We start from the raw sequence: 23,336 nt of genomic DNA on the forward strand, positions 1-23,336 counted from the left end.
TCTGCCTAATAAGCTGTCGATAAAAACCTCACATTCCCACTTGATCGTATCTTTTATAATATAAAAATGCTGTCTAACAGTTTCGCAGACACTTGTCCGAATCATCATTAACCGTGTACGTCATGCGCTCTTATATGATTTTCCTCATCTTCCGACAAAAGCCGATCGGTCGATTCAAATGAAATGTGTTCCAAATAATAGCAGGTTTGAAAGAGTTTCCAAGTTTTGCCGCTATCTTCATCAAATAACAAAATAGACTACCCGTCACCAGAACGAACTGCATCAATTTAAAATAAAACTTTTGAGAGAAATATCCCCTCCATCATCGGTACCTATTGCAAAATATTTCAGTCTTTGACTTAATATCTATTTATACAATTTTCTTGGTACTATGTTTTCGAACAAGAGGGGTACATTTTCTGCATAACACGACACATTGATCATGGAAATCCAAAATCCGACAGTAACAATTACATCTGACGTTTTGGTCTTTGAAAGAATAATCCTTCGAAGCGTAGTTTTCTTTATCCTATATCGAAACGAATGCAGCCGATCGGCTTCCGTGGAAAGGGTTTTTGATATCTGCTGTATCAACCAATTCCCGTACCTTTGTGTATATCTCCCAAAAACGCCAAGTGTTTTCATCGTATCCTCGGCGTCTCTTGTAATCAATCTATTTGACAACAGTTGTTTTTCAAGTACTTCGTCATCTAAGTGTGAGATTAGATTTTGCATAAGGTGGTCGGAAGGAAAAAATCGTAAAGAAGTAACGATCTACTATAGTCAATTCCTTTACGATAAAATCGTTATTATTATCGTGGAAACTACGAAGATAACCAAACGAGGATTGAAATCGATAATATTACGTACGCTTTTATAAACTGTGGATGTTGCGTTCCCACACCAGCCTTGAGGTAGCAACATCGGCGTTGAGATTTTTTTATTAACAAACGAAATCTCTCCCCCGGAGACCTATCGTAAAACACTCCAAGTAATCAATTTTTCCCCTTTTTAATTGTTTTTTATATGAATTTTGTTACACCATGTGTTGCATCTTTCTGAACAATGTCAATCGCTTACACAATCGATTTAACCACACCAGACAACGGAGTATTATATTGGATCATGCAATCGATATTTATTAGACAGTACGCTGCAGTTTTGTCGGGGATATTTGATGAACTGTAATTCTATCCGCAATTCATACCTGCCTTTAACGTATTCTGCTTCAAGCAGTTGCATACGAATAGTGTGAATTTTATACAGTTGGGATGTCGGTTAAATTTTCCCCTGTCTGTTAAAGATTTTAAAAACCGAACGGACATACTGAACAATAAACTGTAATCGCCCTGCATGTTCTCTTACGGATGGCATACAGACAACACTATTTATGATGTTCCAATTGTCAAAATTCGAACCGATTTTGTTCGCTTGGTTCATTCTGTCCGTTTGGAATCCTACTATGACATAATGAAGCTGTTACGATTGGGAAGCAGATATCACCGTCTCGTTATTCTGCGTTCTAATAACAGAGTACTTGTATAGATTCCACCTTCAGGAAGCCATTCTTATAGGTATATAGTTTTCCACCATTCGTAAGAGCAGCAACCGTTAATCGTCTGCGATTTGTAAGCAAGGAACCTTCTACATGACTTTTAGAGTCAAATTATAATCGGTTTTGCCGACTAAGTAAACAAAATTGCTGTCGGAAGAAGACCTCTGAAGAATCAGTTCTTGTTTACGTTAAAAAGTATTCTCTTATAATCTTCTGTGAATCCCACTGTCATCTTGAAGGGCTCTTCAAGATGTTATTGGGAAAATTTACGATTCATATCGTAAATTTTTCATCTACGAGCTGTGCTTCATAGGCTAACGCCATGTGTTGCCCATCCAATGGACAGGATGTAATTTTTGTCGCTTTCTCTTAGAACAAGCACGTTTCATTGTGGTCGTTATACCCTGATTTCTTACGCGGTACACCTCTATGCCTGATATTTCACAGAATAGAAAAGGAATACAATACACAGACCGCTTCTAAACCGACATCTACCGCGTTATCTTTATCTAATAATATATCCATCACCACCAAATATGTACGTAGATGTCTGTTCATAAACGAGTATTCTTATTTTATCGTTGTTTAATGTTGAAGAGGTGTACGGCGCCCGAATGTGGTATTTGTAACTTTGTAACGGATGACTGAGTCATCCAATATGGTATTATTTGTGTCCATGTTGAGGTAAGATGTTCAAGGTAGAAGCCTTTACTGCGTTTACGGATTCTTCCGTCAAATTTGCTCTTTGTTTTCACGGTATTAGTTATCGCCGAAGCCGCAGCTTTTTCATCGATATTAGCATCGGATGCTTTTACTCTTTCCCAAGCCTTCTGCTAATATTCTGTCCACGTCAGCCCTGCTCTTCCAATCTAAGTACTTCATCAACCTAAGTACTCATCAACCACAGAACCAATACACGGCGGGGGCAACACGGTAGAGGAGCAAAACCAGTGTCAAATGACCAAAATTCTGCAATCCTACTGGATTGTGGAAGGGGTAACCCTTGATGACATCACAGGTTCAAAGATCAAGGTTGTCGTTAACTCCTCTAATTCAACTTACTAAAGAAGTCTGTTTACCAGCAAAAAAGGAAGTAGGTTATTATCTGCCAGTATATCAATAATTCCATATATATAAACAAATTGTAGTAATTAGAAGGAAAGTTGTTTCCAAATGTAAAAGAAAGAGTTGTTGGGGTGAAAATGATCGAATGTAAGTGAATTAAATCTGAGATCTACTTAGGGACCTACTTAGAGATCCATAAAAGTACGACAAACTACTATTATAAAAAGAGTTCTTTGAACATACTTTTCAGCCACGATTGTAAAATTATATTCACCGTACAGATTTTGCAAAACAGATGTTGAAACCAACAATTCCAGACTAACTTTTCATTACAAAAGTTGAAAAAGTAAATAAAATGCATCTATATGACACAAGGTTTACAAATGCATGAATTAGAATGAATTATTATACAGATTATAGAAAAGTGTTTAATCTACTTCACCGAATGATTTATAAAATATTATTTACCAAAATGAGAAAATGTTAAATCAGATGGATTAAAGTGGTGCATTTAATTGACTTTTTAATAACAATGCAGTTATTTATAAATTTATACTTTTGCTGTCATTTTATGATAAAAATAGTTAAAACAAATGTTTATTCCTTAAATTGTTCCCAAAAGCTGGATTAAATTAAGCCATGTCACAAAAAAGAGTTCATTCAAACCAACATTTAGGTAACAACATGAACCAGTAATCATACTGTGCCTGGCCTGGTTAAAATAGAATGCTACACGAATGCCAGTTAATGGAATGGAGATAGAAAAGAAAACTGGAACTCTGTATATACTATGGAGGTGGCACATAGGACTTATACCAGTCTGGAATTACACTGTAACCAGTAACCACTAAATAGGTGGTAGTCAATGCTGATAACCATAACAGATATCTAAATTAAATGTATTTTTAGTATCAACAAAAATTACATTTACTTAAGTGGCTGCTGTAGTTATATATTGTAGTTATAAGTTGTTACATCATAGTTATTTAATGTACAGAGTCTGCTCAGTACATTAAGAAAAAAAACATATGAAATAAAATGAAAGCAGGTAATAATAATAATAATAATAATAAATTGATAGTAGGAGTATAAAAGCAATTAATCTTTTCATCAATGGGAAAACTGTCATTTTTCAGAAGTGGGCTATCCTGGTAAAACAGGGTAGCTTTTTAAATAACTTTCATACATTTTACACTTTCTTTTCTACAAACCACCCAAGTTAATAAATCATAAATTTTTGTTTATTTCTATTCTAGAACTGCTTATTATTGTCAAAGAGTTACTTTTACATAATTATAGGATTTGGAGATAACTTCTTTTTGTTAAATGTCCACTACTAAAATAATAATCAGAACTATTTAAAATTAATTGAGAATAATAATAAAGCTCCTACTACATGCTAACTAGACTTTATAGATTTGTTTTTACAAAAGTTATACGCTTCAAAAATTACAAACAGAAAAACCAGATGAAAAAGCCGTTCTGGAGTTTTCTACAAATTTAAATTACTGTCCTACTGTTTAGACAAGTTTTTAATAATAGTGTAAAATAGAACGACTTTAATATTTATTTTTAACTGTTAAGTAACAGTTCAAGTGCCTTCTTTTATTAGTCAGACTATAGTAAATGCTTTTATTTTGTTTGCTCCCAGTCATCCATGGACTACGAAAAGATAACTCTTTTTTTTTTTTTTTTATTTAGTTCTCTTTAATTTTTCTCTCTTACATTCGGAGGTCTTTTTCCGTTCTTCTGACCATTCAAAAGACCCAAGAAAGACGTTCTTGGGTCTTTTTAGACCCTTTTTAGATGAAAAATGAACATTCCCTTAAGTAACTCCTTTTTATTAAACATTTTTTTTTTTTTAAAGAATGCTTATGTAAAATGAAAATAAAAATTTGTATTAAAACTTTCTGAATTAATGTACCTCACATAAAAGGCAAAGGAATTTTGTAACTATTTACAAAGATTGGGAGATCATACAATCCAGCCATCAAAATAAAACAAACAGCTAATAAATAACTGCATTCTAAAATCATGTACACTTTATCATATGGTAAGGTCTACATAAAAAAAAATCATTTTGGTAACTTTTTATTACAAAGACAAACATGTGATTGTGTCAAATATTCATAAGTACAATGTAAATACACTTTGTATATTTTACATAATATATAATGTTTATTGTTTATAACATAAGTATTACATATGTTCATTAAGTACCGTACATTCAATAATTTGTTTCTTAATTTTAATAAAAAGGCAACAATAGCAAATTTTTATAATTAATAACTACTCCATACCTACTACTATCGACACAGATTTCACACATACTCTCACATGTTCATGACAGAATTTACAATAGATGCAACCTCTAGTTTATGTGAATGCGACTAATAAATTTAGTATGAAAAAATGAAAACCGTAAACATATGTCAACCAATAAAAGCTTACTGAATTCCCATTTAATGAATTACATTGTACATTACTGTTATAATACAATGAATAATCTGCGCGTGTTAATACACTTTTTTAAATGTAGAATCATCAATGAAAATACACTAATATGTAGGCACTTCAACAATAAATAATTATAAATGAACTACAATTTTACTTTTTAAATACAAATGAAAATCTAAATCTACACAACAGAAATATCACAGAGAATTATTTGATAAGTAACTTTGCCTCCTACTCACTAACATATACAGGTACTCCAAAAGTCAGCAATACATAAATTGTAAGAAACTTTTAATTTATCTATTGTCAGTTTGGAAGGTAAAACCCTATGGGAAGTACAAGTTTATAAAAGTACAACCACAAAAATCATAAGAAATCATTTCATTATATAATGAGACACAATACTGTTATAAATACACATTCTATTTATTCTGACTTTTGGGTATCAGTTTATATCGTAGAAAAAGTAACAGCCTTACAATTTCACTACCAGTGTTATAATATTATTGCTAAAACTTGCCTTGATGTAAAAATTAATAAAATGGCAGTCAATAAAAAAAGAACCCACGATGTAGGTGGCTACTCTACTGAATTTTTATGATAACCGTAATTACTTTTCTTTAAACACTAAATTTAATGTACATACTTCCTGTGTAATATTCATAGTTAATAGATAATGCAAACAAAAAAGTAAGCATAGCATTCCCAATAATCACAAATTGGAAAGGATGAGCAAGTCTGATAAATGGAAACAGATACAATATGTTTATACGCAAACACAATAGCCACATTTAGAGGTTAAGTCAGTCTCAGAGTGCAGAATTAGCCAATAGTTGAATTAGTAATTACAATGTGTTTAAGTAAAAAGCTAATGATAAAACAAGCACAGAAAAACTGCTTGAAACCAGTAATCAGTCACTGAAACAAACTAACATTAGATTATAATGTTATAGTAAACTCCAACTCAAAACCGTAATGCCTAAAAAAATTATTGAAAACAAAAATTATGCTTTCTATGTTTGAGTGTCGCATTACTTGACACAAAATTCATATTTTTCAGTACACAATTCAGGAAATACTAGGCTGTGCCGGATAGACAGATGGAGAGCATATTAAGAAAAGTATCGTTCAAAGCTGATATTGAAGAAATATTAAATGGGTTAAATTTTTGTTCAAAAGCAACCTTTTTAACTTAATATAGAAGAAATAATAAAAAATGTTAACAAGAAAAAATAAAGTTTTATAGAAAGAGCTGCTTCAAGTTTAACTTTTCAATGCACAACTACACAAACTAGTGAACTTTCCTATATGAATTTATTTCTTCTTAATTAAGATTTTACAAGTTAGAAATTATGATTTCTAATCAATCAAATTTTCTGTTTAATTTGGCAAACATTTTTTTTTTGGAATAAAATCATCAGAAAGGGAAAGATAGGAATCACTTTATGTCATCTCTCAAAAACTGTTTAAGTTCTATAGTGCCAATAATTTTATTAGGGCTTGTAATTTCAGAATTTATTACTGAAAAATATGTATAAAATTTTAAACTTTTCAAAAAATTACTTTTAAAAGAAACTGTAAACCTATACACATCCAACACCATTACCTGAGATTACTTGTTAGAATCTGGTCTTTGAACAGGCAAACTGCAAAAAAAAAACGTTTGATAATCTAACAAATAAGTCAATATTTTATATTTTATCTTTTGTCTTCTAAAGACTGCTAGATGATTCCATCTGTTGGTATAAGAACACCACAGAAAATGTTTTCCATTACATACACATTTACAGATTAATGCAATGAATGATTAATTGGAAAAAAAAATGCTTTTAATACATTTTTACTATTTTTCTTTCATCATACTGTAGAAGATGAATTACCAAAAACTATATATTTACACACTACATAATAATGCAGTGACAAAAAATAAAGATAGCCAAATGTAATGATTGCACACTATTTACAAACATGATGTATTAGAAAACAAATCATAGAAAAATCTCAAGGTCTCTTTGACATATCTGATGCAGCTCTTTACTTAATCGGGTAGGAACTTCTTATTAAATACAGAATGTTTTGTTTCTTATTTCTAAAACCGATATATGGCAGAATTAGTTTATCCAAGTCAGGATGTGTAGTTAATTAAAACCCAGTAATAAACCAGGAAAAGAACCCAGGTGACCAGGAAAAAGAATTGATAGCATAAAAATTTAACTGGTGGAGCTAGGCTTCAAAAGTGTTTAGCTCTACCCTACCCCAGAACAAACAGAAATAGCATAAAAACACAGATATTAATGTAACTGCTTCCCTACAATAAGTAAGTAAGAATCAATGGCACAGTTTATGGTATGTAACACCTAACAATCATGGCTTTATTAAAAAAACTAGCTGTAAAGCACTGTGCTGAAGCTTTTGTTATACTGCTAACTACATCAGAATATTTTCTGAACTCACTTAACAGCTAAAATTTATTAATATTATGGCATCAACAGATATTATTCATTATATTAGTAGAAATAGTGTCTTATATATGCTAATAAATTTTGAGTAGCATCAAGACTGATGCCATATGAACAGTTACAAAATATTAAACAAAAAAAAATCCAAACTAATTTGCATGCCTTTGCAGTGATAAGATAAATTTAATTTAGTCATATATGTTTTAGTAATTGACAGGGTGTGTCTACCCATTTTAGTGATATATGACAAGTGGGCGGTGGGACACGCAAGTGAGTGGTTTATGCCCCAAGTTTATTCTACTCATGCTTTTAGGTTAGCTCTAGGAGCTAGTTAGGACACTGGTTGCTAAACTGTTTTGAGGCTCAGTAGCCATTTGTCGCACAGACATTCGGTCTCATGCTTTAGGACGACCAAATGGGGCGGTGGCAGGAGAAATGCCAGGCAAACCAACCAATATGCCTTTGTAAGTTAAATTTGTCATTAAAATAAACAAATACATTTAAACAAATATAAAAATAACGTTCAAGATAAAAAAGATTTTCTTATAAAAAAAGAAAAATAATAAATAAAATAACAAAAACCAATAAATGACATTTCTTGCAAAACAACAAAAACCTTTACTCTCTTTTCTCCATATTATTCCAAGATAATGACATCAACAATTTTTATGTGGTTTATAATCACTTCGATTTTTCATTTGACAATTTCATATTTTCTTTAGATCTAAAAACAGTATTTATATAATTAATATTTATAAGTATATAATAATAAATTAACAGATGACTATTACAGAACAAATACATATCATATGAATTTGACCTGGTATGCAGCAGCTATGTATCAGCAGTATGTAACATCACATGTACCACTTGAATATTACTTTAATAACAGAAATGCTGTGACAAAATTAGACAACGTTAAAATTTGACAGATTGTTAAAATTAAAATAAACCATTAGGTAATGAAAAGAAAACAATATGTAAAATAACCAAACTTTACACCAAGTTCCATTACCATTTAGAGTTGTTTGTCCTTCAAATAAAACAATGACCAAGTAAAACACATTATACTTATTAGTTAACAACATTCATTAAATCACTGACAAATGATCACAATCTTACTACTTATAATGGCAATCGAGATAAAAAAAACTGTATAAAAACAAAAATACATCAATAATTGATGACCAAAAACAGTCATTATTATAATAGCAGATGCTTACTTTATTTTAAATTTTCCAGAATACAAAAAAAGCATAACCACAATTTTATTGTATTTAGATAAAATTAATTAAAAAAATTTAACAATAAATTAAAATTTCAATTTCATTAAAAGAATTATTGTGATAATCACACTAAATAATTTCCACTGTCATGTGTAATTAAAGAAGAAATACCATAATATAAAATTACGTTTAGATTTTTAATATCTTAATAGCAGGTTTTTAATCATTTTTTTTCTTTTTTTTTTAAATCAAGAGTAAAATGTATCCAACTTTTGTCAGGATGGTTTGAGGAAATAGAAATATTTGCCAATTCATACTATATTGTGCTCTTGTATGTAATTATAAACAGGTCCTGCAATTGATGATTCTAAGATAACAGGAGTAGGGAAGTTGGAGCCAATCGATGGATCTCTGATGTAGTTTCATAATTAGCATATAACAAGAACAAAACAAAAACAATGAAATGTAGTAGAAATAATGAAGATGTGAGTATAAAAACAGGAAGAGAAAAGATTACAGAGGTAGAAGAATTTTGTTATTTGGGAAGTACTAAAGATGATTGAAGCAGGAGCGATATAAAATACCGAATAGCACAGGCAAAACAAGCTTTCAGTCAGAAATATAATTTTTTTACATCAAAAATTAATTTCAACATCACAAAAACATTTTTGAAAGAATATGTTTAGCGTAGCTTTATATGGAAGTGAAAATTGGACGATTGGAGCACCTGAGAAGAAAAGATTAGAAGCTTTTGAAATGTGGTGCTATAGGAGAACGTTAAAAATCAGATGGGTGGATAAAGTGATAAATGAAGAGGTGTTGTGGCAAATTGATGAAGAGAGAAGTATTTGGAAAAATATAGTTAAAAGAAGAGACTTATATGACACATATTAAGGTATCCTGGAATAGTCGCTTTAATATTGGAAGGACAGGTAGAAGGGAAAAATTAAGCGGGCACGCAATGTTTGGAATATGTAGAACAAATTGTTGGGTATGTAGGATGTAAGAAGTATACCAAAATAAAACAACTGGCACTAGATAGGAATATTGGAGATCTGCATCAAACCAGTCAAATGACTGAAGACCAAAAAAAAATTAGCATACAAAAACCTGTTAATTGTAAATATGAAAAATTTACTAAACCAAAGGATTTAATAAAATGCGTTCTCTGGTTTCACAAAAAACAAGTGCAAATTACATTTTATCTATAAAATTTAAACTAAAATTAAAATGTTTCAACAAATCTGTTAATTTTTGTTTAATATGTATTTTAAGTTATATTAAACAAGTTAAGTGATGATAATAGAATATTATTTTAGGAAGAAAATCAGAAATTTCTGAAACTATATAGACTGCCAGTATGGAAAAGAGACATTAGATAGTTGAAAGTAAAACAATTATTTTAAATTTTTTTTCTTCACAATTATTAAAAGCATAATTCAATCTCTTGCTAAGCACAGTAAGTCTAATGATAAGCAAGACAAAACTAAATTTTATAGCATTTGTGTTTAGATTGATAACAATAGGCAATATTTTGAAAAACTAGATCTGAAACGCTATAAGTTTTTCATTCTATTTTGACCTTTGAGGTTATATTTTGATTACTGTAATAAATGTTTATTTTTTTAAAATGTGTGATAGTGAGTTAAGTCATGATAATTTTGAAGTGGGTAGTAAAAGAAAAGGAAACGGTGCTAAAAGAGAACATATTAAAAAAAATAAACTTAGAATGAACAGCCAATTTAATTTTGTTGGAAAGTTCGTCCAGGAACGAAACACAGGGCTTCCTTGCAGGTAACATTGTTTCTCTTTAAATCTTTTATATCACCCTGATTTGATTATACTAATATGAAGTGAATATCTAAATTAATATTTAGATAGTAATGTAGACAAATTTAATCAGTGCACTAAGGTTTACACATATTTTTTAAAGTGTGTTAAGATTATATGATAAACTCTTATGGTTTTTTTTTTGTAAGTGCACTAATAAATGCTTTGACCAGCCGTCAGAAGATGAAATAAAAAATATTTTAATAAATTACAATAGCATGGAAAGTGAAAATCAACAGGATTTATTTTTACAGGGTTTGATGCAAACTAAGCCTATCATAAGGGAAAGAAAATTTGAAAGTTAAAATCCTAAAGTTCATGCTATGAATTTCTTATATCACATTAGAGTTGAAGGCAAACTGATATAAGTACGTAAAAAATCCTTTTTATGTCTTCATAGTGTTGGGGAAAAACACATTCGTAGACAAATTATGTTTAGTGAGTTACACCCTGATTCAGGAATCAAATATAATTTCTATCTAAAATATTTTAAGGAAAATTACAATTTTAAATTTGAACGCTCTCACATAGACGTTTGCCCAACATGTGAAAAGATTTTGCAAAAGTTAAAAAGCTCTCATTTAAATGAATCTGCAAAAAGAGTAGCTTCTGCAGAGTTATTTGTCCAAAAATCAAGGAGAAAAAATTTTTATAAAAAATTAAATTATGTTACAGAACTATGTAAAACAAAAGAAAATATAGCTGTCACATCTATAGATTATATGCAAAATGTACCTTTGCCTGATAAACCAGTGCAACAAGTATTTCATTATAGAAAACTTTGGTTTTCTTTTCATTTAGCATTTATGATTTAAAAACAGGAGATGTTACTTTCTTTAAAAGAATTGCAAATTTTTTCAGATGGTTGCGCTGGCCAAATTAAAAATAATACTGTGGTTCGTTTTTTGTTGGCAACTGCAACCAGTGGCAGGTTTGCAATAATTAATCATTATTTTCTTGTATGAGGCCACTCGTCTTGGCCGAATGATCACGTTTTGGGCATTGCCAAATGACTCATCCGAAGAACAGATAGAATATATACACCAAATGAATTGAATGTTCAAGTACTAAAAGAATAATAAAGGTTACTAAAATAACATTCTTAACTTTAAAATGCGGTGGCAAGAATCAGTTCTTTCAGTCCAATCATGTGCAAAAATACCGAAAAATCAAAAAATAACATTTCAGATATCCCAATTTATGGCCTTTGAATACAGAACAGATAAACCAGGAATGGTGACACCTTGGGAAATGGGATTGATCGGCTACACAGTAAAGAATTCTTAATGGGAAAACCAGCTGGTGTTCGTCCTATGCTCCCACCATGTAATGCATACTACACAGAAGTTCCCATAAATTTAAAAAAAATAATGAACATCACAAAACTGTCGCAGTTCATTCCAGATGAATAAACATTTTTATGACGACATTTTAGCATGGCCAGTTATACAAAATGATAGTAATGAAGTAAAAGAAGTTTAATATTGTGTAGTTTGTTACCGTGACCGGATAGAACAGAACTTCAACAAAACAGACCATTAAGAAACAAAACACTGAAAAAAAAACAGAACAGTGAAGAAACAGAACACGGAAAAAACAAAACATATCAAATTTACATTTGTCAAACTTCAGTTGATTAAAGAAAATACAGTATTTATTTTTTGACTATTGAAGGGAATAATTAAGAGAAATATTTATTCATATAATTATAATTAAATTTTCTAATGAAATTTATTTAGGATTCCCAACACAAAACATAAACAAATAACGAACACAATTAATAACAAATAAAGTATTTTATTTAATTATTTTCTATTCAGTCATTTATTTTTAGGCCATAATCACAGAATAGGGGAAGAAACAAAATGTTTATTATTAATTTTATTGTTTCAGTAATAGAGTTTTATTTTATTAAGTAATGGGATAGAACACTTAGGTTTTAGTATAAATGCAAACAGACTGTTTGCTTATAAATCCAAAAACACTATGTTATAAATTTAAAATCAATTTAGAAATTTCAACGCTTTTACCTAGAATCTTCAAAAGAATTGTTATAGAATGTTATAGATTGAAAAAACTTATCTTAACTGTAAGTAAAATTACAAAATTTAAATGCTATCAGGCACTAAAACACTCTTTAAAATATTTGATTGGTTTTTGAAAAAATAATACAATAAAATAGAGGTAAACTTTCTTAAAATCCTATTAGAAAGATTACAGATTAATAATTCCACTAAGCCATTGCACAGCTTTTAATGTGCTTTTCCAAGAAATGAAAAAAACTACCTGTGATCACATCAGATTCTCAATTTGAATTTTTAAATTTTCATTTCGTCTTCATAACAAAGAAAATTGTCTGCAATAAGTTTGGCCAAAGAAAACCTACTTACAGCATTTTCAAAATTTTTATAACATTATATTCTATCAACAACTCTGCATAATTAAAACCCACATTTATTGAAATCGGTTGTTAATTAACAAAGTTATTAACTAATTTCAGCAATAAGTCTGACCAAAGAAAATGTACTAGTTTATTTATTTTCATAACAAAAATTATTCAACTAAAAATGAAACGTTTTGTTCTTCTATTCTAGGATGTTTGGTCAGTAACACATAATAAAAAAAAGTTCTAAAACCTTGATTATGTAAATAAAAAATAACAGTGGTTCTCTTTAAATGTTATTACTATTTAGAATTCGACCAGACATCCTCCTTCTTGGAATTACTATTGAATATTGTTGTTTGTCTGCTTGTTTTTAGTCAGTAGAGAAAAGATCATCAAAAAGGAAAGTTTCTAACTTCGTATTCATTTGTTGCAAAAAGACTGCTTAATTCTGTTGAAATTAGTTAGTTAAATGCTATACATAAGTGGTCATACGTGGGAATAAAACAACAATGCTAACATCATCAAATATATTATATATTATAAAAAACTTATTTACACAGGTAATAAAATATTGAAACACAATAGTATATACCTCTTCTAAATAAAAATTGCTTTCAAGCGCAATGTTTTAATAAAGCCCTGAAAAAAATTGTGAAAATAAACGGCATTTTCACAAGTTTCTTTGGCTGGACTTATTGCTGACAATTGTCTATGTTACTACACCTTTATTCAAATAATAATTAATAACTTTGTTAATTATCAGCCAATTTTACATGAAATATCTTTTTAATGACGATGACCTATCCTGAACAGAATATCAGTATATTTTCTATTACGTTTGGCCGGCCTCAGTAATAAAACTTGCCAAGTTCTCATCAGTCATAAAATGAAGTTTTTAAATTTAGCAAATTGTTTTTTTTTCTATTTAAAACATTATTTTCAAATATTATCTGTGCTACTTGGTGCAATTATTTACTCAAATACATTCTAGGATTAAAATTTTGCAATTTAATATTTTCAAAGGATAGTAAAATTTTACCTACTTGTTATGTAACAAACATTATAAAAATACCCCGAAATGCTATCAAAATTTGACCTGTGCATTATACGCCAGAGTATATGGTAACTTTTCCACCACTGTGCAATAATATGACGTGGTTATTGTTTACTGTATTTTTTCTAATTTACTGAAAATTAACTATTAAAGGTAAGCGCATATTCAAAATACAGAGAAAACAAGAGCGAAGTAATTGGGTGAAGATGTAGTTTATTTTTCCACAAAATGCAAAGCGTTCTTAAAACCGCATAAAGAAAATATTGGAGACGTTCCACATCACTGCCACAATTCCACTCCACAAAAAGCACAGGCAAATATTATAAAGACCAAAATGAAAGAAACTATGAAAGCAGTTGGGGCCACTCCAAGGAATGTAATGGAGAATATTTTAACTGAAATGAATAACAGTACCGAAACAATCTTCGCTTTCACAAAGCCTTGCATGACACAAACAAGCTGCTTATATTCCAAATCCAACCACGACTGAATTTTATATACCAGACCAATATATGGATCTAATTTTACATGACACAGGCACTGATGTTCCTGATAGAATTCTGGCAATTGGGAATGAAGAGTTGCTTAAGAATTGAACAAAGATGTTATTTTTGGAAATGGGACTTTTGATAAAGCACCAAACATGTTTTATCAACTTTACACACGGCACGCTAAGATTGGAAATTCATTTCCACCCTGCACTTATTTTCTTTTACAAAAGAAGAATTTGGAAACACCAGAAGAATTTTGACACCAGACAAGGTTCTTATACATTTTGCAAAAGCTTGTATGTCCGCTGCTCGAGTTGCTTTCCCACAGGCAGAAGTAAAAGGGTGTTATTTCCATCTTACCCAAAGTGTAATTAGAAAAATTAACAGCATTGGCTTAAAACAGGTGTACGCATCTGAAGTTAACATGAAGCTGAAACTTAAATCTCTACCTTCTTCCCTTTGTTCTAATAGCAGATGTAAGAACTACACTTGACAAACTAGCTGCGACATTTCTGGATGAGGATAGTTATAATGAAGTTATCACCTACTTTTTTCAACTTACACTGAAGGAGCTGCAGGAAGATTATCACAATCTCCCATTAGAATCTGAAACCATCATGAAGCTGCTGCTGAGAAACGTCCGAAAACTACAAAATGTTACAAAGGTTTTCATAATGCCTTGAATTCAATCTTCCGTTGTAGTCATCCCAGTAAATGGAATTAATTAGATGGTTAAAGAAGAGCTGTAGCTTGCCAGCATTATTATTAGCCAATGCTGATATAGGTAGCTCAGAAGTGAGAAATAAAAAAATATGAAACATTCAGTAACCAAGTGACAATAGTTGTACAAGAGTATCAATATAAAGAAATAAGTTAGGATTTCTACGCCAAATGACTAATCTTCAATAGTATATTTTTATTATTCATTAATTAATTTTTTATGTACATATTTTTGTATTATTATTTATTGTATTTACGTTTACATTTAATTATTAAATAGGTACAAAAAAAAATGTTTCATTACTCCTGTTCTCTTTTTTCTGTACTTTTTAAAAAAATTCAGGAAAGAACAATTTTTTTCTTTTTTCCTTTTTTCTGTTATTTAATGACATTTTGCGGCTTTATTTAGCCACATCTTCAGATTTGTATATATTAGGACAGACCTTAACGTTATAATAAAAAAAACAATCAAAGAGTAATCATCAAGAGGTCAGGAATTATTACAAAAAATAGTTCCAGTAAGTAACAAATATGTTTAATAAGTAAAACATTGGTTTATCAAAAAAATAATAATAAATATATAATAATAATCATTAATTTATTAAATCTTCAGTAAAAATTATAAAAGTTAATGTTCAATATTTTAATTTTGATTCAGTAAAAACTAAAATTATATAGTTAATGGAAATATTCTTTTTTATAGAATAACTTTATCAGATTCAGTGAAATGATACTACTGATTATATTTTAAGACATCACACCATTAATTTAGTATTTAAAGAAAAACAAAAAGTATTTAAATAAAAGTATTAATCTATATAAGTAATCATATAAGTAATCAAAGTATTAATTTAAAAGTATTTAAATAACAAAATAAAAATAATAACGGATATTTGTTCTTCCCTATTCTGCCATTATGGGATAAATATTAATTATTAAATAGAAAATTAATAAATAAGTTACTTTACTTTAATAATAAATAGATAATATAAAATTACTTATATGTTCTTTACTTTATTTAAATACATGTTTTGTGTCAGGAATCCTAAATAAATTTCATTAGAAATTTAATTATAATTGTATTATATGAATAAGTATTTCTCTAATTATTTCCTTCAACAGTCAAAACATAAATCCTGTATTTTCTTTAATCACTTGAAATTAGATGAATGTAAATATGATATGTTCTGTCAAAGAACCAATTGTTACCATAGTAATCATTTACTGTTTATCAGAAAACTCAATTGGTTTTGTAAAATGTACATGTAGTAGTGTTTAGAAGGTACTTCAATGTAAGTCCAAAGTAACTTTTAAAATACCGTTCGATTTTTGTAGAATCAGTTTTTTCATTCCTGTAAAATTAGATTTTGTGGAGATATGACCATTTCCAAATTGCTGATTCAATTATACTTCCAAGACAACATAAGTTAAGTTAAAAAAATAACGCAAGATAGTTGGCAATCTCTTCATGCAGTCAGAATTCTAAGACTAAAAAATATATTCATAATGAATTTAAGCCGTAAGAAGATATATGGACTAAGTACACAAAACATAAAAAATATTTCATTCATAACCAGAGAAGTATTCAAAGATGTATGGAGAAGAAATTTAAACATTAGAATTAATGCACCTAAGAAATTCTACGGTTAAAATACAAAGCTAACTCTAAAATGCAAGGAATAAAAGTCATTAATATTTCTGATTGAAAGTCATACTAAAGAAGGCTAAACAAATTTTAGAGAATTTTTTTCAGAGCAAAGGTGTAATGGTGAAACTGGCATTTCATGTTTGGTTGAGCAGAATGTATTCTAAATATACCTAATGATAAAAATTACTGTATATAAATAATCATTAAGTAACTTTCACTGAGTATGAAACCAATTCAACAGATGTTGAATTGGTTTCACACCCCCGCGCCCCACCTTCACGCCCCCGCTCTGGGGCGTGGAAAAAGGTAAAAGAGGAGCAAATGAAATAGCAAATACTTGCACTATTATTTAAGAATTCTAAACTCAAGTCAAAATACATCACCATTTAGTTTACATTGTGAGAATTGCCCTAAACAGAATAAAAATCACACTTTTACTTTTCATTTGCAGTCTATTTAACAAAAAGGTAACGACCACATATTTATTAACAGGCAACATGTGGTGTATATGTGAGTAGCCTATGTTCAAATGACAATAGAAATAACAAAAATTAAACTAGTATGACTCTCAACCTCAATAAATTACACGGCATGAAAATTCAAGAATAAATCCTAAACCATACAGAAAAGAATTAAAAACATTTAAGGTATTCTCCAGAAGTGGATCACGATAATATGAAAAAATAGCATTCTATTTGAACATTTGGTAAAACTTTTCATAGATAAGGAGTTCAATATTCAAAAAGACAAATTTAAATATTACACTAATATATCTTTGATCCCAGGATCAAATAGATATACTGTGATTTTATGTCCAAATGTACAAAGAGCAAAGATAATTCATATATTGAAATTTCTCTACAACAACCATTTTAGTCTCACCTACTATTTCTTCAGAAAAATACAAAGACCATTCAAATTAAATGCAAATTGACCAACAAATTAACTTCAATTAGCTGTGAATTGAAAATAAAATCAATGAAGAAAGGGAAATATGTTTTAAAGATTTTTTTTTTATTGTCTTGTTTATGTAAACAACCAAAAAAATTTGTCTGAACAGATGTACTTATTAATTTATTGCAATTGCACCAAAGGTTATCTGCGGCAAGAGTTCACTACTTAAACTTAAATAGAGTAGATAATTCCTCACCAATATCATAATTTACTTAATTTTTCCAAGTTAAATTATGATAATAAAATGAATTTAGTTGAACAAAATTAAAAAGAATCATAATCCAAAAATATGGAAAAGGAATGTTAAACAAGCTAGGATGAGTGGACTAAGCTTTGTACAAAAAGAAGTCAAACTTAATTTCTGATAAAAATACAATTTAGATAATCGTTGCTATATGAAATGTTTTAAAAATTAAAAAATTAAATGAAGATTTTAATTATTTAAAGGGTTCAGAAACTAAAGACACTTATATTCACGTTCTTAAAACCTCTTTATCTCAGTGTTCAGTAAAACACGATATTGTAGAAAATTCAGAGTAACCAAAGAACTATAAGAAGGACAAGTAATACCCATATCTATCATTTATACGTATTTATTTTTTTGTTTTTAAAAGAAAATGATGCAATTCTCAAAAACCGGTTTTTTCAGTAAAAAAAAAAAAAAAATTGTTTTAAATTTATACTTAACACTTATATATTAATTCATTATAATGATTTTAATGTAAGCAAAAAGTACACAGCAAGTTGTATTTACCGGATAAAGGTCTGGCATCACTGTTGCCTGAGTGGGTGCAACTGCACGATAACACATGATATGCTGACTAAACATTTATGTGCATTGTGCACTGTCCGATTGGTGCTTGGTGCGTGCAGTGCACCCAGTGGACCAGTCTTTATCAGACTGCACATTTGTGCAGTCTGATAAATGTGCAGTCATTTTTCAATGACTATATAAACAAATGTATGTTGAGATTATATGATGAAATTCAGAACCAATTTCCATGTTTATTATTTCGTGGAACAGACTACAGTGTTTATTCCCGATATTATTGTAATTTTTATACTGTTAAAAATATCGATTTGTAAGTATTTTCATTTATTTATTTTTTTTAGTCCAAAACGTCAGATGTTTGGAATTATTTCAAAAAGGTTGAAAAAGATAAGACGTGTTGTAATTACTGTAATAAAATGTTAATTTGCAAAGGATCATCCACAAGCAGACTTCAGAATCATTTAAAAACAGTCCACAAAAAAATAACGAACAAAAAATCATCTGATAACGGCTCAAGTTCATAAAAACAACTCAGCATCTTTAAATTCTTGAAAAGGAGTAGTTTAGAAGAAATTGTATCAAGACTTGCTGACTTGGATAGATTAACCATTAATAGCATTACAAGCTCGTTCATACGTGTCATTACAACGAGGCTATTCCTTACTACAAAACAACTCCCGAGTAATGAATTTTATTTATTAATTTTACAAAACTATCAAAAGTGAAACTATAAATGAATTAGATTGTATGAAGGATGATGGGAAAAAATTTTCTATAACTCTAAATGAATGGACTAACAAAAGAAATCACAGATATTTGAATATCAACGTACACCAACTTGAAAAAGATTTTAATGTAGGATTAATTCCGATAGCAAGTTCTTGTGATGCTAAGATAGCATTAAAACTGGTTTCCAAGAAGCTAAAGATTTTTCATTTGGATCTAGCAACTGATATAGTTGCATAAACAAATGATGGTGATGCTGTTATGAAAAGGTTTGGTCAAATATCATCAATAATTAATCAACTGTGCTATTCACATGCCATACACTTAGCAGTTACTGATATATTATATAAAAATAAAAATCCTGTTAAAATAGATGTAAATGCTACAAAAGAGGACCCTGAAAATAACGAGTCTGAGGATGACTATAACGAGTTAGACCCTGTTGACATGGATGATAATTATAGATTACTTATTCCTCTATTATTAAATAATTATCAAAAACTTATTTCTCAAATAAGAAAAATTTGCAAATATTTTAGAAAATCCCATCAGAAATAGCATTCTTCAGAATTATGTGAAACAGAAATACAGAAAAGAATTAAATCTGATTCTTGACTGTCACGAGATGGAATAGTTTAAAGGCCACATTAGAAAGATTTGTACACTTAAAAGAATGTGTTGTTTTAACTCTGAATGACCGTAATGCTTCACACATGTGAAATGAAGATGAAGAAGAATATTGCAAAATTGTAGAGCTTCTTAAAGTTTTAGAACCAATAAAATTAGTAACCGAAGCCTTAGGCAGGCAAGACTCAAATTTATTAACATGTGAAGGCATATTTGAATTTCTGTCTGGTGAATTAAAAAATTTTAACTGAAATTACTTACAAGTTATTACATGCTATAAACACAAATTGAAGAAAGAAGACATGGAATTAGTAGCACTTCTCTACAAAATTCACAGACCTTTTGAACAATCTTCTAGTAAATTTCTTCCATTATCTGCAAAAACTGATATTAAGTTATCCAGACAGATATTATAAATATTATTCTACAGAAGATGACAGCGATGTTAAAAAAAATTATGAACAATAAAATTAAGACATAACAATGTTGAAAAATGCTTAGCAAAAAATAAATATCTGAAAGAACCTGAAGAAGTGACTTCCTCTAGTCCTCAAACATTAAAGGAGTTTCTGATCTTAGAAGCAACAAATAGAAGAACAAAAAATTTAGATTTATTATTTAATGCTTTAAAGACAATTAAGTCCAGTTCAGTAGCAAGTGAGCGAGTTTTTTCTATTCCTGGTAATTTTGTGTCCCGAATAAGGACATGACTAATCAATAAATCCATTGACATTCTTTTCTTTTTGAAGTCATATTTTATTAAACAAAGAAATAAGTAAAATAATAATTTACATAAGTACAAAACATTTGTTAATTTCTGTGATTTTTTAAGGTTATTTTTAGGTTAAAAGGGTTAATTTTTTATTTTAATAATTTTATGTATGTACATATATGTACCTTATTTTCCTTTTTTTGGATTATTATAAATAAAGAGAATTAAAAACTTCTATTTTAAGTTGTAAATATGTCTTGTTTTTTGTCTGTAAAAATTCTACTGATTTCATGGAAAAGTTAAAATTCAAAAACTGTTTTTTTAAAAGGTCGTTTTTTTTATAAACCCTAGTATTTATAATGCATCTGATATGGATCAAAATGAGTAAAGTTTGTCAAATAACATTTATACTTGTAGCATTAAATGAGGTAAAAAAAAACTTTTTAAATATCTATCAACTATTAGATTTAGGCAAGTCTCCAAAAGATAGATGGAGGCCAACAATGGAGTGGTAATGTGATACAATATTTAAATATTTATTTACTTTCTATAAACTTTTGACTTTTATTTCATTTTTGTATTTATATTATAATTAGTAATATCCAAAATTACTGCACCCTCTTTAGTGAGTAGCAAATTTAACAAAATTCAACAGATTTGGAGGTGGAAGAAAATATTAATGTCTTTTCTTTGTAATTCAGTAGCATTTAAGCAATGGAAGGAACACATCCCAACCCTGTAGGGGAAGACACCCGCCTAGTGACGTTCCGGTTGCCCCCCCAACGTTCCTAAAATGGAAGGAACACAGTGAGAACTGTGTAACAACCTTAAACCAAAAATAAAAATTTCATACTCATAACATTTACATTTAATCATAAAAATTCAATCAATAGCTGAATTAACTCTAATTAGTTATGCCATAAAAATATTCGGCATGCTGTTTTAAATTACTCTACAAAACAGTGAACTTCACTATTTTATCAGACAATACTTTGCTGAAGAGAACATGCAGATACCTCTGCAAACCCTATTCAGTGCAATCACTTATTATCGGGCAGTAACTGATTACTCTATATATAAATAGCTCATAATTAAAATAAACTTCAGAAATTCTTTTTTTAACACAAACCTTTGATAAAATATTTCTGGCACATTCACCATGATAATATTGGGTTACTGTCCTACATGAATAAAATTTGATACATGACTTCTGTTCAAATTATGTTCCTTAATATTACAGTTAATGCTTTTCCTTGAAATAAGTTACAATCTGAATAATTTGTATAAGAACAGTGACTAAAGATTACAATCACATATAATACACTGTCACAGTCAGTTTGATTTTCACTTATGTAATTGATTTAAACTTCCAAAAAAGGATCCAATATTTGTTGGTTATACACTATCATATAATTTAGAAAGAAAAACATAAAATTGTATTAGGTAAATTTAAAGTAACAAATAGAGACACCTAAGTTTTTAACCACAAAATATTTTTATCTATTACAAAAATATAAACCAACTTTTGTGGCATATTATATAAAATATAACACTAACTACACAGAGATATGTATGTGAAAAATGATCTAAACATTAAGTTAATTTCAACATCAATAACGAAATTATACTTAATACTACTCAGTTCAGACTACAACAACAAAGGTAAAGAGTATAATATATGAATTAAAATGTTTATATATGTATTTTAAGTAATTATTTAAATATTATAATATATAAGTTGTAACGGAACCAACAATGAAAAAATTTATTACAATGTGTCACAACCTGAAACAAAATACACAGCTACTTCTTTCTGTTCGGTACTAACCACACAAACATGGCAAGACGAGAGATAAAGTGGTTAAACTATTATTTTGCTATCATAAGCAAAAATTTAAATGAAATAAGTAAAATGGATGAAAGTTGTCTATAGCACAAATTACACTAAAAAGATATAGTGAATAAAATGTGGAATCAGTGGATTGATTTTGCTATTCCCATACATCCAGTTGCATCAGGCCCACCTATAAACCATGCAGAGTATTCTCAAAATAACAGCAATAAATGGCAATATGAAAATTAACATGTCCTGTAACAAATGTATGTAATGTATGCGAGTAATTGATACAGGATCTACAAATTCTGTAATAAGAAAAGGGTTAATGTGACACAGCAACTGTGACAACAACATCAATTTTTATAAGAATCTTAGACCATTTACTAAATAATAAACCCTACTTAAATATAATAACCCAGCTATAAAACTACTTAAACTTCAGATCTAATCCGCATGCTAAATAATCATTTATTTACATGAAAAGGTTAAAAATATATATAACTAAAATTACCTGCTATTAATTATTATATATATATATATAGATTTCTTTTGTACACACACACACACACACACACACACACACACACACACACACACACACACACACACACACACACACACACACACACACACACACACACACACACACACACACACACAAGAGAGAGAGAGAGAGAGAGAGAGAGAGAGAGAGAGAGAGAGAGAGAGAGAGAGAGAGAGAGAGAGAGAGAGAGAGAGAGAGAGAGAGAGAGAGAGAGAGAGAGAGAGAGAGAGAGAGAGAGAGAGAGAGAGAGAGAGAGAGAGAGAGAGAGAGAGA

The 23,336-nt window shown here is 29.3% G+C and overlaps 1 protein-coding gene across 4 annotated transcripts in view; it reads right to left on the reverse strand.

Moving 5' to 3' along the window:
* LIMK1 (LIM domain kinase 1) overlaps nucleotides 1-23,336 on the reverse strand; it is a 154,815-nt gene that overhangs the window by 21,639 nt on the left and 109,840 nt on the right. Inside the window, exon 16 of one of the 4 annotated variants that reach the window (XR_012756020.1) lies at nucleotides 6,684-6,723. The exons of 2 other annotated variants lie outside the window; for them this stretch is intronic. The gene's annotated coding sequence lies outside the window, so the exon portion shown is untranslated. Of the gene's footprint in view, nucleotides 1-4,685; nucleotides 6,724-23,336 lie in introns of those variants that run through there. One more of the 4 variants, XR_012756021.1, reaches the window with a different exon arrangement.

Source organism: Lycorma delicatula, chromosome 4 (genome assembly GCF_047948215.1).
Source record: "Lycorma delicatula isolate Av1 chromosome 4, ASM4794821v1, whole genome shotgun sequence".
Taxonomy (NCBI): domain Eukaryota; kingdom Metazoa; phylum Arthropoda; class Insecta; order Hemiptera; family Fulgoridae; genus Lycorma; species Lycorma delicatula.